This window comes from Ambystoma mexicanum, chromosome 6q, assembly GCF_040938575.1.
Source record: "Ambystoma mexicanum isolate Mex_15411 chromosome 6q, UKY_AmexF1_1, whole genome shotgun sequence".
Classification (NCBI taxonomy): Eukaryota; Metazoa; Chordata; class Amphibia; order Caudata; family Ambystomatidae; genus Ambystoma; species Ambystoma mexicanum.
Window position 1 is genome coordinate 543,361,767 of NC_090937.1, and position 12,010 is coordinate 543,373,776.

A 12,010-nucleotide genomic window follows, 5' to 3' on the forward strand; every position below is an offset into this window, starting at 1 on the left:
TGGGCTGGGTTCCTTTTATACACCTGCAACCCCTTGACAGGCTGCAGGTGTGGGTGTCTAATTATCCCACATGACATCTACACAGAGCACATCACGTACTAGAAGAGCAAGCAAACATGTCACATGCAATGGTTCTTCCACGCACATTTTCTTCAGACCATCGCAAGTGGGCTTCTGGTTTAGGAATGGCTGCATTGAACATAGCACTTTCACCACACAAACACATGCAGTCACAATGTATCTTCTAACCATTCTTCTAATGTGCATGCCATGCAAGCCCCATGCCATACCTGCTACATTCAGTGCACATGGGAAGTGAAGGTCGATTTTGTGCAATGCTACATTTCATTCTTGTAAGGCAAGGACACATTTTATAATCTCTTGACCAGAGTATGCATAACCCCTCATTTTCACCTTGTCACACTTCTTGTCACAGTTCTAATCCCCATGACCTGCTCATTGTTCATAGAAAACAAGGCTCCTTATTTCAAAGCCCAATATGTTGCCCCCTTACAACTGCCAACCCGTTTTAATCAGCCAGAAGCAGGTGGTAGAATGGAAACTGGAACAATCTACACAATTTTCCACACCTGCCGGCTGCTACATTTCATGTAAAGGAACTCTGCCCTATCATTGTTGAATCATGTAAAAATAAAATGCATTATTTGCTTATTTGCCTGTAAATCTCCCACCCTTCAATCAGCCTATGTGTGGTCACATGACTGTGTGCAGGACCACTACGCACCCTGCTTGTTAGGACCCATTCTGGACTTTGCCTCATCTTTTCTCTGTGCAATGTGTGCACACTCAGCAGGATGAATGGATGCGTCACTGTGGCTAGGTGATGAGCATGCACTGGGTGATGAGCAGGCTATTCCTCTGCCGTTGGTTCCCCTTCTCCTGTGTTAGACGTATAACAAGTATAATGGCAGTTAAGGATTTGAACCATCATGGGTGGCCCTTTAGTGGCTTCCACAGCCACACAAGAAATTGCCACACAAGAAATTGGCAAGTAATCGGCAGCATCAAAGGGTGTCTCAGAGAGAGTCTTCTGTAGTGTTGCTGCATTGCTCACATTCTGACATTTGCATTGACTAGTGTACGTTTTGTGTTGCTTTAGAAGACAGTATATTTGGATGCCACATGTATATTGTGTCAACAAAAGATTTCAGATTGAAATTACAACTTTGTTACATTGACCATGGGATTTTGCCTTTGTCGTTGTGCTGTATCCTGATAGATATGTTGTTTCTCAATGTAGGAGGAATGTGGAGAGGAAGAGAAGGAGTAATGGCCTCAATCTTCATTAATCAGGCTCTTTATAGGTGACAGACCTAAAGCAATCATACATGTCCCAGAACTAAATGTCCTGTACTGCAAACTCGCAAGAGGGTCCTTTAATAGGTGACATGGCCCATACAGATGCATAACACTTGACTTTGCACACTTCACCGGTCCAAAATAGTGCCCATCCCCTAGCATGCATGCAGGAAAAGGTCCATTTCATTCACTTGCCGCGTATCCAGAAGTTGTGTGATGTTATGATATGTTAATTTGCATTTATATAGCGCCTTATGTACCATTGGTATGGTTTGAAGGCGCTGGTAGGTTGAACGCCCTTGGGAACCGAAGTTCATGTCAGTAGAGAGAGAAGAGAGAGTCAAAAGTGTGTGTTAGCACTGGATATGTGTGCAGCTGGTGTGGCATTTGTGTAATAGCTGCTTCTTAGCGGTAGGTGTGGTGGTTGAGAGATCAAGAGTATGTGTTTGTTCTGGCAGGATTTATCCAGATCGATTGTGGCTGCTTTAGGCCTGAGGAGAACGCCTGGATGGGGTGGAGTGTAACCAGCAGTGCTTAGTTAGAGTGTTGGGGAGTATGAGTCAGATGTTAGTATGAGGACAGCTATACTGAATGGTGTCATAGTATCTCTGTGTTCTAGTTGAATGGTGGTGTAAGGAAGAGGGTAAGCGTGGTGATGTGATATGATGGGTTACATGCTCTTTCAAACGTTCCATCCATTCCAAACCATTCCATGTAAATCGTGCAATTCCATACACTCCAGTCCGCTCCACGCACTTCAGTCCGCTCCACGCACTCCAGCCCGCTCCATGCACTCCAGCCCACTCCACGCACTCCAGTCCGCGCCACGCACTCCAGTCCGCTCTACTCACTTGAATCCGATCCATGTATTCGAAACTATTCCGTGTACTCTGGTCCGTTCCGTGTATTTCTAAGTTGTTTAGTGCACTCCATCCACGTATTTCACACATATCATCCACATACTTTCCTGTACCTTTCACATATTACACCAGTACCTTCCACATACCTCATCCATTCAATCCACATACGTCACCGGTTCAATCCGCATACATCACCCATTCAATCCGCATTCGTCACCATTCCATCCAGATATCCGACTCATTCCGTCCGCTCTAGGCACTCAATGGCTCTATGTATTCATCCGTTCTATGCACTCATCCGCTCTACGCACTCCTCCGCTCTCTGCACTCATCTGCTCTATGTGCTCATCCGCTCTACGCACTCACCTGACCTATGTGCTCACCCGCTCTTATGCACCCCTCCGCTCTCACGCACCCCTCTGCTCTAGGCATTCGTCCGCTTTATGCCCTCTCATGCTCTATGCACTCACCCGCTCTACGCACTCACCTGCTCTACACGCTCACCCACCCAATGCACTCATCTACCCTACGCACTCCTCCGCCCTACAAACTTACCCGCTCTACACAGCCCTCCGCTCTCGGCATTTGTCTGCTTTATGCCCTCTCACGCTCTATGCATTGACTCATTCTACGCACTCACCCGCTCTACACACTCACCTGCCCTATGCACTCACTGCCCTATGCACTCACCTGCCCTACGCACTCATCCGCTCTATGTTCTCACCCGCTCTCATGCACCCCTCCGCTCTCACGCACCCCTCCGCTTTAGGCATTTGTCCGCTTTATGCCCTCTCACGCTCTACACATTTACTCGTTCTATGCACTCACCCGCTCTAAGGACTCACCTGCTCTACGCACCCCTCTGCTCTCACACACCCCTCCGTTCTTATGCACTCATTCGCTCTTACGCACTCGTCTGCTCCATACACTCGTCTGCTCTACCCACTAGTCTGTTCTACACACGCTGGCTCTACATCAGCTCTACGCACTCTTCCAATTCACTGCTTTGATCTACTTTACTTGTTCTATTCTGTTTGTCCTTTTTAGTTTACATTAGTGGTTATTAGTTGTCGATTTGTTTCATGGATCTTGATGTTGTAATGTTATTGTCTTATTGTTATTCAAGATCTAGTAGTCTGTTGGGTTGGTGTCATTGGGATGATGTTATTCAGATTGGGCTAGTTTGCGTACGGGTTGGTTTTAGGGGAAGAGCCAAGTTTTCAGTATTACATTAGATCTTCAGTCAGGCGGATGTGGGGTGGGAGTGCGTTCCACAGCGTGGGGGCCAAGGCTGAAAATAATGATCCGCCTAACCTGACTGAGTTTGTTTTAGGTATGACTAGGAGGCCGGCTGAGCTTGATCTTAGAGTATGTGGGGGGTGATATGGTTTTAGCTTGTCTTGAAGATATTGAGGTCTGGTTTTATGCATTGCTTGATGAGAAATGCATAAGGTTTTGAAGGTCACTCTTCGGGCCACTGGAAGCCAGTGCAGAGTTTTAAGGGCTGAGGAGATGTGGTCTCTCAGGCCGAGCGCTAGTAGCAGTTTGGCTGCGGCATTTTGTGCTCTTTGAAGTTTATTTAGTTGGTAAGCATGGACTCCGAGGTAGAGGGGGTTAGCGCAGTCCAGACTTGATAAAACAATTGATTGGACTGCAGAGAGTCTGTTGGGAAAGGAGAGATATGGAAAGATGCGTCTAAGAGTTTTAAGGTGGTAGTGTCAGGACTTTGAGAAGTTGTTGACTTGGCGCGAGAGTGTTAGGTCAGAGTCGAGGGTGCATCCAAGGTTTTTTACTGAGTTAGAGGGAGTTGGTGAGCTGCCCATGGCAGATGGCCAGGGTAGTGGGTGTGGAAGAAGTTCAGAGTTTCCACACACCATGATTTCAGTTTTCGAGGGGTTTAGCAAAAGGTGGCTTTGGGTCATCCAGTGCTCTATGTCGTTGAGGCAGGAGGCGAGGTCAGGTCGGCGGTTAGGTTTTGAGTTCAAGAGTTTTAGAATTAGTTGAGTGTCATCAGCGTAGTTGTAACATAGGATGCTGTGCGAATGAATTATTGGTGGGAGGGTGATCAAGTAGAGATTGAAAAGGAGGGTGGATAGGCATGCTCCTTGTGTAACTCCCGTATCGACTGGTCGGGCTTGGGAGGAATAAGAGGAGAGTAGCCTTATTTGGTACCTATCTTTGAGGAATGAAGCTATCCATTTGAGGGTGGTTCCACAAATTCCTAGGGAGTGGAGGCGGTCAAGGAGGATTGAGTGATTGATTGTGTCGAAAGCGGCAGATAGGTCAAGAAGGATTAATGCGGCGCATCCCGCAGAGTCTGCTGTGATTTTAAGGTCATCCCAGATTGAGGTTAGGGTGGTTTCAGTTCCGTGTCAGGCTCTGAAACCTGATTGTGCGGGATGTAGGAGATTGTTGGCTTCAACAAAGGCATTTAGTTGGGAGTAGGCAGTTCGGTCAATGAGTTTGGCAAGGAACCTGGTCTTTGAGATGGGGCGGTAGTTTTTGGGCTCGAGAGGCTCAAGGGAAGGTTTTTTTTATTAGAGGTTTGACATGAACCATTTTGAATGTGTCGGGAAAAATACCTGAGGAAAGGGAGTCATTTATGTTGGATCTTGCGTGTTCTCCTGCGCAGGTAGAAGTGAACATTTCTTTGAGGGTTGTGGCCGAGCAAGGGTCTAGCAGAGAGCCGGATGGTATGCGTGCAGAGAGAAGTTTGAGAAATTGATTGGGTGATATCGGACTAAAGGAGTGGAAAGTTGGTTGCACTGTGGTTGCAGGCGGTGGGTTGGCCGACATGGGGGGAGAGTTGCCTGGTGGATGCAAGAGGGCCAGTTTGGTGGTTAGCGCATTTGTTCTTTCGAGTGCTGTGGCGTAAAAGTGGAGAGAGAGTGAGTCACACAGTGATTGTGATGGGGTCGGGCCGGTGGTAGTGCATGCCGGTTTGGTGAATTCGGTGATGATTGTGTGAAGTTCTTTGCTGGGGTTTTTGCAGTTTAGGATTCGGGAGTTGTAGTGGGCTTTTTTTGCTTTCCAGATTTCAGCCTTGTACAGATGAAGGTGTCTGGCCAAGGTGGCTCTGCTCTCTTGGGTTTTGCCTTTCTGCCATTTGCGTTCCAGGTATTTATATAGTTGTTTAGTGGTCTTCAAATCAGTTGTGAACCATCTAGGGAACAGGCCACGGTGGGCTGATTGTTTGCAGGAGGGTGTGAGCCTCATTAGTGAGGTGTTGAGCAATGAGTCAAAGGCGTTGGGGGTTAGTTGTTTATTGAGTTGGCAAGTAGGTTGCGGAGACTGGAGGAGTGTGTTGGCTAGGTCAGGAACAATTATTAGTTTTTTCCAGCATTTGAGTAGATTCGGAGGTTCAGGTTTGGGTACGGGAAGCGGGTCTGGTGAGCGAATGGCGAAAGAAATAATTAAGTGGTCGGACCAGATGATTGGGGTGGGGGGGTTTAGATGTATCCAGTTGTGGGAGCTAAAGATGGCATCAAGAGTCTGTCCTTTATGGTAAGTTGGGCCGTTTATGTGGGGTTGGAGGTCAATCGCGTCTAGACCGTCAACCAGAGAGTGTGTCATAGGGTTGTTGGGGATGTCGAACCATATGTTGAAATCTCCAAGAAGGGTGAGGTTGGGATGGTTTAGTTGAAGGGTGGCAATAGAGTCGCAGAGGTTGTTTGAGAATTGTCTAACGTAGCCAGGGGGGTCTGTAGATTATTAGGAAGCTGTGTGAGAGTGACGGGGAGAGTGATAGTTTAACAAGGAGTGATTCGCAGGAAGCAATGGAAGGTTGATTGTTGATAATTGAGGCGTGGAAGAGAGACTTGAAGATGAATGTTATTCCCCCTACTCTAGATGGACATTTCAGTGGGATGAGGGAGTAGTCTGGGGGGAAGGCTTCATTGGCGACTGGGGCAAAGTCGTCAGAGAACTAAGTTTTGGTGATGAAAACCAGGTCTGGTTTGTCAGAGGCAATGAGGTCAAAGATGGTGTGTCTGTTTTTTGCTACGGATAGGGCATTAAATAGGATGCAATTCACTTCAGAAGGTGAGGTTGGTGTCGGAACAGCAGCGGATGGGGTGGGGGGAGAGGGTGGAAACTGGGGAGGGGCGAGGTGATTGATGATCGATGGGAAAAGTGGGCGAGCAGAAAAGTTGGCAGGTTTTGGGTGGCAGTGGATGGAAGCGTGTGTAAGGGTGATTGGGTTTGGCATGAGGGATTTGAAGGTGGGGTGAGGGCGGTTAGGAGTTTCAGTTGCAGTTGGTGAGAAATCGAAGGAGAGGGGTTTCAGGAGGGGTAATGCAAGGGGGGATGGTGGTGATTGGGGGAATGAGGTGGTGGGTTGAGACGGGGGGGCGATTAGTGCTGAGAGATTGATGGGGACCATGTATGTTTCCTCTTTAGTGTTTTTGTTGCGCTTGGTGCGTGCGAGTGGGTAGGGGGGTCAAAGGGGGAGAGGGATGAGGCTTCTGTTCTTGCTAGGGCTAGGCGTGCGGTTTTTAGGGAGGGGAAGGGGTGTGGTCGGGGGTGATAATGGTGGGGGTTGGTGGGAAAAGCAGGAGGTGCATGATTGCAGGGCAGGGTGTGCTCTGTATGATAGTGAGGGGAGCGGGCATGATCAACGTGGGCTAGTCGGTGGTGGGGTTCGGGCGAGCAGTGGTTTTAGGGTGGTTGGCTCGCCATCGCGCCCCTATGGCTTGGTGTTTGGAAGGGGGATGGGTAGGGGATGTGAAGGAGGGTGGGATGATTTGGGAAGGTGGGGGCGGGAGGCAAGGCTGCCCGGAGAGTGTAGGCGGTCCACGGTGGTCGTTTCCGGCCGACCCTGGTGGTTTGGGTGCACTCATGGTTAGTACGTGCTATTAGGTGTATTTTTAGGTGCAGCTTACACTTTATGTTGGACTTTATAAGTTCGGCTATTTCACTGGGTGAGATTAGTTTTTTTTTTCTGGGTTCCACTAAGCAGGGTGCTGTTATTCACTTATTCTAGGTTTTAGTGTGCTAATTGTAACTAGGCTGCAGATATTAGGCCATTTTGAAGTGTAGCTACACTTTAGGGTATGCTGTTAGGTGGGTTAGTTAGTTGCAACTTCAGTATAGTTACCCTGTTGGGTAGACTTTCTCCTAGCAAGCTAGAATACAGATAAGCTAATAGGGAGAAGTTGAATGTAGAAACGCTACAGGTATGCTTTTAGGTGGATTTTCAAGGTCAATTTAGGAGGACTTTCTAATTGTACTTCTAAATTCAATCGGGGTATGCTATTAGGCACACTTCTAGATTCAAACAAGGGGCGCTATTAGGCCCACTTTTTAAAATTTGAGTTTTGTACATATAGGATATTAGGGATGCTTCTATATTCAACTAATAGCTCAACGCTAATGGAAACACTTTGCACAGAGGGATATTATGTACAGAGAGGATATTAGGGATGCTTCCATATTCAACTAATAGCTCAATGCTAATGGGCACACTTTGCACAGAGGGATATTATGTACACAGAGAGGATATTAGGGATGCTTCTATATTCAACTGATAGCTCAACGCTAATGGGCACACTTTGCACAGAGGGATATTATGTACACAGAGAGGATATTAGGTACACTTCCAAGATCAGTTTGCACAGATAGGGTATTAGGGACACTTCTGAGATCAACTAGGGCACGTTATTAGGCACACTTCTAAATCCAGGCAAGGTGCAATATTTGGTCTACTTCTAAATTTAGCTTTGCACAGGGGAGATATTTAGGCACACTTCTAAATTAAACTTTGCACAGAAGGGATATTTAGGCACGCTTCAAACTTCAAGTTTTGCACAGAGAGCCTATTAGGTACACATTTAAATTCAACTTTACAAGAGCGGAAATTAGGCACTCTTCACATTCAACCAGGGTGGACTATTGGGCGCCCTTCTAAATTCAACCAGGACACGTTATTAGGCACACTTCTAATTTCAATTTTGTACCTAGAGGCTATTAGGGAATACTAGTCAGTTGGACTAGGGCGCGCTATTAGGTACGCTTCTAAATTAACCTTTTGCACAGAGAGGATATTAGGGGAACTTTGTTAGTTCAACTAGGGCTCGCTATTAGGCACACTTCTAACTTCAACTTTGCACAGAGGGGATATTAGGCACAATTCACCAGGGCTCGCTATTAGGCCCACTTCTAAATTCAATTAGGACACGCTATTAGGCACACTTCTAAATTCAACTTTGCACAGAGAGGTTATTAGGGACACTAGTCAGTTCAACCAGGGCACGTTATTAGGCACAATTCTAAATTTGATTTTACACAGAGAGGATAATAGGGGAACTTTGTTAGTTCAACTAGGGCTCACTATTAGGCACACTTCTAACTTCAACTTTGCACAGAGGGGATATTAGGCACAATTCACCAGGGCTCGCTATTAGGCCCATTTCTACATTCAATTAGGACACACTATTAGGCACCCTTCTAAATTCAACTTTGCACAGAGAGGTTATTAGGGACACTAGTCAGTTCAACCAGGGCACATTATTAGGCACAATTCTAAATTTGATTTTACACAGAGAGGATATTAGGCATAATTCTAAAATCGGCTTTACACAGAGAGGATATTAGGCACAATTCTAAATTCACCTGGGCATGCTATCAGGGACACTTCTAAATTCAGCTAGGACACGCTATTAGGCACACTTCTAAGTTCAACTAGGACACGCTATTAGGCACACTCTAAATTCAACTTAGCACAGAGAGGCTACTAGGGACACTAGTCAGTTCAACCAGAGCATGCTTTTAGGCACAATTCTAAGTTCTACTTTGCACAGAGAGGCTATTCGGGACACTGGTCAGTTCAACCAAGGCATGCTATTAGGCACACTTCTAAACTCAACTTTCCACAGAGAGGCGATTAAGCATAGTTCTAAACTCACACTTCTAACTACAACTTTGGATAGAGAGGATAATGGGGACACTTCTAAATCAAACTATGCACAGAGAGACTACTAGGGGCACTAGTCAGTTCAACTAGGGCACGCTTGTTAGGCACAATTCTAGACTCAGCTTTACACAGAGAGGATATTAGTCACACTTCTAAATTCAACCAGGGCAGGCTATTAGGCATACTTCTAAGTTCAGCTTTACATAGAGATGAAATTAGGCATGCTTCTAGATTCAAGTCTTGCACGGAGAGGCTATTAGGCATGCTTCTAAATTCAGCCGGGGCGCACTATTGGGCACACTTCTAAGTTCAACTTTACATAGATAGGAAATTAGACACAGATTTAAACTCACACTTCTAACTTCAACTTTGCACAGAGAGGGTATTGGGGACACTTCTAAATTAAACTATGCACAGAGAGACTATTAGGGACACTAGTCAGTTCAACTAGGGCACGTTTATTAGGCATAATTCTAATTCAGCTTTACACAGAGAGGATATTAGGCACACTTCTAAATTCAACCAAGGCACGCTATTAGGCGCACTTCTAAATTCAACTTTACACAGGGAGGTTATTAGGCACAGTTCTAGATTCAAGTAGGGCACGCTATTAGGCACACTTCTAAATTCGATTGTACAAAGAGAGGCTATTAGGTACAGTTCTAAATTCAACTTTACACAGAGAGGATATTAGACACACTTCTAAATTTGACGAGGGCACGCTATTAGTCACACTTCTAAATTCAACTAGGGCACGCTATTAGGCATACTTCTAAATTCATCTTTACACAGAGAGATATTAGCTACACTTCAAAATCCAACCAGGGCACGCTATTAGGCGCACTTCTAAATTCAACTTTACACAGAAAGGTGCACTTCTAAATTCAACTTTACATAGAGAGGAAATTAGGTACAGTTCTAAACTCACACTTCTAAATTAAACTAAGCACAGAGAGACTATTATGGATACTAGTCAGTTCAACTAGGGCACGCTTTTTAGGCACACTTCTATATGCAATTATAGTACAGATGGAAAATATTACAATGGTTTAGCTTTCGGCGGATGGGTGGTAGGGTAGTATGGCGTGAAGTAATTGCTTCAGTCCCTGGCCTTGCTACACTTACTTATTGCTGGCTTCCTGCTTCTCCTGTGGATACCTGCAGATACACCTCGGAGCCGTCACTGAAAAAGCCGTCCTTTGCCTTGGGTCCTTAGCTGACGGGCTGCGGGCAGAGGGCTGCCCAGGGGGGACTGGTAATGAGTGGTAGTACTCTTGTCAGGACCAATCACAGAACGGTGGGCGGGGAGGGAGGCCAAGGAACCAGGATGGGATGGGGGTGGGAGACGGGCAACAAGGGGCTAGGCAGAGGCTCGGGGCACTTTTTTAAATTAAAATGGGGTCGGATGGCTCCAACGGCAACTTCTTTTCTCCTCAAACCGTGGCGCAAAGTGAGGGGGTGGGGCCCTCAGCGAGTGTTAGGCTGGGGAAGCAATGATGCTCAGGCCAATCACGGCAGGGTGGGCAGGGAGGGAGGAGGGCAGCCCAAGAAACCAGGAAGGGATGCGGGTGGGAGACAGGCAACAAGGGGCTAGGCAGGGGCTCGGGGCACTTTTTTAAATTAAAATGGGGTCGAATGGCTCCAACAACAACTTCCACTCATCTCAAACTGCGGCGAATCAAGAACACAGTCAACAACAAACTCATGATGCTGTCACGCAACACAGCAGATGTGGCCACATATGTGTGTATGCCTCCCACACTAACAGCCTGCTCATTGGAAAAGAGGGCCCTGGCAACCTTTTCCAAAAGGACATTCCCCTCTATTCGATGGTGTGTTGTCTCTAACAGTTGCCTGGCCTGTCCACACATTCCTCCCAAACTTGTCCACTGTTCTGCTAGTCCAATCAGCCTTGCACTTTTATACCTGCTTTGGAGAACAATTTTCCACTCCACAGGCATTGATTTGATGTGACACCTGATGCCAAAAATGCTCACATTCTATGACTAAGAGTGTACTACTAGCCCAAGTATACAGGTCCGCCTGATTCTTCTCAACAAACTCTGAAAGGATGCCCAACTCCTCATCTGTGAACTTCTTCCTGAGTGGGTTGCTTCTCGTTGTGTGGCTGTCTGCTCTCATTCATGGTCCATTTGTCAGTATCAGAAATGGTGTGCTCAAAAGTCACGAGACTGAGTGACTGAAATGAAATATGTGTATGTACCTCCTTTCTGCATCCCGATAGTGAGCAAAACCATGCTCTATTATCAACTGTGAATCAAGTAACAGCATTGTATCTGTCTGACAGATACACTTCGGTTTGGTCATGGCTCTTGCTCGTTTCACCATGGTGCTGGCAGCCCTTGCAGTTGCTTACTCCTAGTTTTGCGTATGATGAACTTTATTGATCAAGCCCACAAGACCGCTGTATACCATTATTACAACTGAGAAACTGTGTTACACTGATGAAGGATAGATTGCTATCCGAAATGCATTGGTCATATTCGCTGTTTCTCCTCTATTTGCATATTTGCTTTTATTATTTGTAATCACCAATATAATTTTGATTTTGGTTCATAACACACTTGAGTATTTATTTTGTATTCCTTAAACACCTGATATTAAGTGGTTCAATGTGCACACATGCACAAACACTGCGAGTATGTGGCACTAAGGCTAGTTGGCCTTAATCCTTGTTGTTTATTGCTTTATCTCAATTAATGCTTGTTGGGTGGCCACAGTACGCCTTTCACCTTATGTACAGTTGATTTACTCAAACAGAATTTTGAGCCTCCTCTTGGCTGTGCCCACTCACTTGGTTTCTAATGTCCAAAAACATTGCCATTTTGAGAAGGATCTGTGCATTCAATTAACTGGAAATAACTTTAACAACATCAACAGTCAGCGTCATCTCTTGGTG